The sequence below is a fragment of the Pinus tabuliformis genome, chromosome 7 (genome assembly GCF_031772625.1).
Source record: "Pinus tabuliformis cultivar Carrire ecotype Pingquan chromosome 7, CPIR1, whole genome shotgun sequence".
Lineage (NCBI taxonomy): Eukaryota > Viridiplantae > Streptophyta > Pinopsida > Pinales > Pinaceae > Pinus > Pinus tabuliformis.
In genome coordinates, this window is record NC_142293.1 from 293,827,843 (window position 1) to 293,832,235 (window position 4,393).

Consider the following 4,393-nt stretch of genomic DNA (forward strand, 5'->3'; position numbering starts at 1 on the left):
ATATTTTGGCCTTCTGTAGCAAAACAAAACCCTCCTATAGCATTTTAGGAAAACAAAGAAAATGAATGGGAAACTCTTGGAAATGATAGGTGGATGTTGGAAATGGAAGAGGGTGATGGATTGACATGGCCTTGGTTGTCTTGGATCATATGAGAAAATGAGGAGAAAGCCCAAGTTTGACTTTATTTGGCTAGTTTTTTTTATCAATTTTGTTTCTTTGGTGCTAACTTGTTCTTGTTTCTTGGAAAGGTTGGAGAGCACCTACATTCATCAGAGAGAGATACATGGAGAAAAAACAATTTTCCTTTTTCCTTTTTTTCTTAGACCTACTAGCTACCTCAATGAGGTTTTCAACTAGTAGGTCTACCTAGGTCCCTCAAAGGAAGTTTTCACCTATGATCTTTTATTTTTCTCTTTTTCCCTTTTTTTCCGACTCATTGACCACCTCATGGAGGTTTTCAATCAATGAGCCAATATCAGGCACCTTAAAATAGGTTTTCACCTGAGATTTTATTATTTTCCTCTTATTTTTCTCATTTTTTAGTTTTTTTTTTTTCTATCCTACTCTACTTGAATTTATTTTTTCAATTATAGGAATACTTCCACTAGAACCATGTGCACATCAAGATGATAGATAAAATCATGTGCAAGCTTGAAATATATGATTTGACATGTACCTAAATGTGAGAGACCAAATTCTTTAAGTGAGATGAGATTCGGAATTGTTGAAGAAGAGTGTGTTGTTGCATCTTAATGATTGTCTGGAACCATATTTCAATATAGTTTTGATGCCCATGATCCACTTGCACATTTGGATCTCTTCTTGTCTCCTCTTGTACCATGACATTCAAATATTCCTCTTTTTGTTGATTATTCACTTGAACACATGGAGGATTTGATAGTAAACATGAGCGATATTTCTCAATATTTGACTATGATGTCTTCTCTTCATCAAGTGTAGCCCATAATTCTTTGGTCTCTTCATTTGAATCTTATTTTTCTAAATTTTTTCCTTCAATGACATCAATAGAATCTTTTTTGCAATACTATTCCTGAGCTAAGAATACCATTTAGATCAAGAGGAGTTGTTTGGAAGTATTGTACCTTAACATTGTAAGTGGGATGAGTTACTTCCTTGTGTAGGTTTGGAAATCATGGTACAAGTAGTTGAGTGGGAGTGGATCTTTGAGATGGATGGGGTTGAGATTGTGGTTGTGGTGGAGGTGGATGGTAGGGATAAGATGGAGTTGGATATGAAGGCTATTGAGGAAAATATTGAGGACATTTTGGATTTTTCCCATAAGTTCCTTGCTAACCTTGTTTCCAAGATTGGTTTTGGGGTTGAGATGGCCAAGGTTTCCAAGGAAAGAGTGCGTTACAATTAATTTGAGATAGATTTGCATAAGCTTGAAATTGTGAATTAGGTTCTTGCATCATACCAAGTTGACTAGGTTGCCATGGTCTTCTTGTATCTACATAACATAACTTGTTTGGTGATTAACTTGCTCCATTTTCCTCTTGGTAAAATTCCTTCAACCTTGGTAATGATGGGAAACATTTAATAACATGTGATTCTGCATGGGCAAGACAAATATTAACATCTTATTTTTACTCATATTTCATTCTTAACATATCTACTTCTTCACTTAGATTGCTAAGAATTTATTTTTTAAAGTTATCAAGAAAATTTCCAAGTTCAGCTTAACTTACAAATCTTGATGTCGATTTACTTCCTCTTGATATGTGTTTGCATGTTTCACAAATTTCTTCAAATGATAATTGGTATACATCACCTATACTCATGATATCAAGGAGATCAATCCACTCATCCCTAATTTTTCTAAGAGGGTTTTTAGTGTGTAAAATCCTAAATGATTCAATTTTTCCCTATTAACATTATACATAAATCTATCTATTAGATCCTCAAGGCTCTAATCTTCTTTTTGAGTCATTCTAAATATTTCTTCTTTAAGATCATGATCTTTATATTTTTTCTAGAAATATATTTTGCATATCATTCCATGATCTTATTGAATTAGTCCCTAAACTCATAAACCATTTAAGAGATCTATCATTCATTGTTGTAGAAAGAATCTCAATTTTTGAGTGTTTAATAAGTAACCATAAGATCTACAGAGGATTTGAAATTCAAAGAGAAAGGTTTCCAGATCCTATGACCTCGTACCATGGAAGTTGGGAAGGAAATATGGAAGGATGCTCTTCATTGTCCTCATCTCCATCCATTTCTCTTACCTTCTCTACCACCTCTTCTTCTTCTACCTACAAAAGTGGATGGTGATGTGGTTCTTATTGCACCACGTGATCAAATGGGGGGGTTGGTGTTGGAGAAAAAAAAATGAATTAGAATGGTAATGAAATGCAATTTTATGTTCTTGAAATGAAAGATGTTTAATGCATTTTTTTATTTTTGTAGAAAGTAAAAGAAATGAACTATCTAGGGAAGAAAAAATGCATACTTTGACACCTCCCTGGCAATGATGCCAAAAAGTGACGAGCCCCAGTATTGCAACAAGAATGTTGCAACTCCTAAGGCTACCAACTTAAATTATCAACCCAGGGTTCATACAAAATTAAGAGATGTCATCACTATATGTGCAACATGCAATGTGTCCTTCTTTCGCTGATCTGATGCAATGAAGTGAATATCATGGAATCAAGCCTAAACTAATTGTAGAAATGGAAATGATTATCAATTTGCAGGAATGGAAATGTTACTCATTTTTTCATAAATTTAAAGGTTAACCTACTTGCATGAATGTAAATGTTATTCTATTTGAAAAATGTAACCGTTGCATCAAAAGGAAACTTAGTATATGCAATATAAATAAAAATGTCGGAAATGGAAACCTAGATTATGTATGAAAAAAACCAAATCATTAAATCATTCTTCAATAAGTACATTCAAGATATATTTTGTCAACAAATTTCATAAGGTGCTTCATAAAATAATCATGAAAATCACCATTATGCTCTTCAAGTCATGAATTTGTTCACTAACCATAGTTGCATAGGTGAATTGCAATAGAGAAGAGGCAAGGCTTACAAGGTACTTTTGTCTTACTAAATAATGGTTCAACTATTAGAGGTCATTATTCAATCCTAAGGGACAAAAATCGAGCTTTTGGAGCATATCTGGTCAAGTTTACATGTGCTTTAGGAGTGCTATAGGAGGTGCTATAGGAGGTCATTTTTTGCTATAGGAGGAGATAACTTGCTGAATGCTGAAGTAAATGAAATGAAAATAGGATGGGAAATTTTTTTTTATTGAGTAAGATGTATTAGGACTCTTTTGGAATCACTCCAAAATACCCTTGTTAACACGTCCTAAAAAATAACAGAATATTACTACTCTAAAAACTGGAAATTCAAGAACTTCAACCGTCATCATTCCCATTTACCCATCCTTCCTCATCCATATCTCCCATTCCTATTCACCCCTCTCTTTGAAGTCGTTTTTCATTCCCCCATTAATAACACTAATTTCAATGTAAATAATTCACATAATAACTATGATGTTAATGATATTCAAAACTTAAATAGGAATAAAAGTTTTGATGATGACATTAAAATGATTCAAAATTTAAATATCAAAGACATTCATTATGTTGATAATATTAAAATGATTCAAAGTTCATTCTTTGAATATGGTCTTGATAAAGAGAATAATAAGTTTTATTTTAAAAGAAATGATATCATAAATGACCATTATAATAATGGAAATAATATTCATAAAAATAATTTCACTAAAAAAAAGAATTTGAATGAGAACAACACTAAAAGCAAAGTTTGTAACTCTAATAATAATGCTCTTTTGAATAATATTAAAAGTATAATAATAATAATAATTATAGTTATAATTATTATTATTATTTCTCCTTGTAGAGCATTTTTATGAATGTTATTACTCTTTCTAGTGTAATTTTGGATCCATTTGTTTTTTGCCTCTTGAATAAGCGGTTCAAATTTTCCCTTGCCCCTAAAAAGATTCCGTTTGAGGACATTATTTGTAACATTGAATATGGAATTAGAGACCTGTTACAGGGAAAAGTTTCTACACAGAACTGCTTATCCCACTAAGGTGTGGTAGCTACCTTAGAAACAAACAAAGTAAAGCTACTTTCGTTTTTCCTTTATGAAATATAGATGAGAGAAGAACAAAGAAGACCAACCTCTGTCTTGCGCTAATCTCCTAGTTCGATTCCTCTCTCTCTTGATAGTCTTTCGCTACTTGCTTCCTTGTACGCCCAGCTTCACAGAGTACCTGTAGGATCACAGTAGCATAAAACTATACAAGAACATGGATCTATAATCATAAACAATCTAGGATCAGATGTAAATTGACCATACAAATGCATAAAACATAAATGGCACA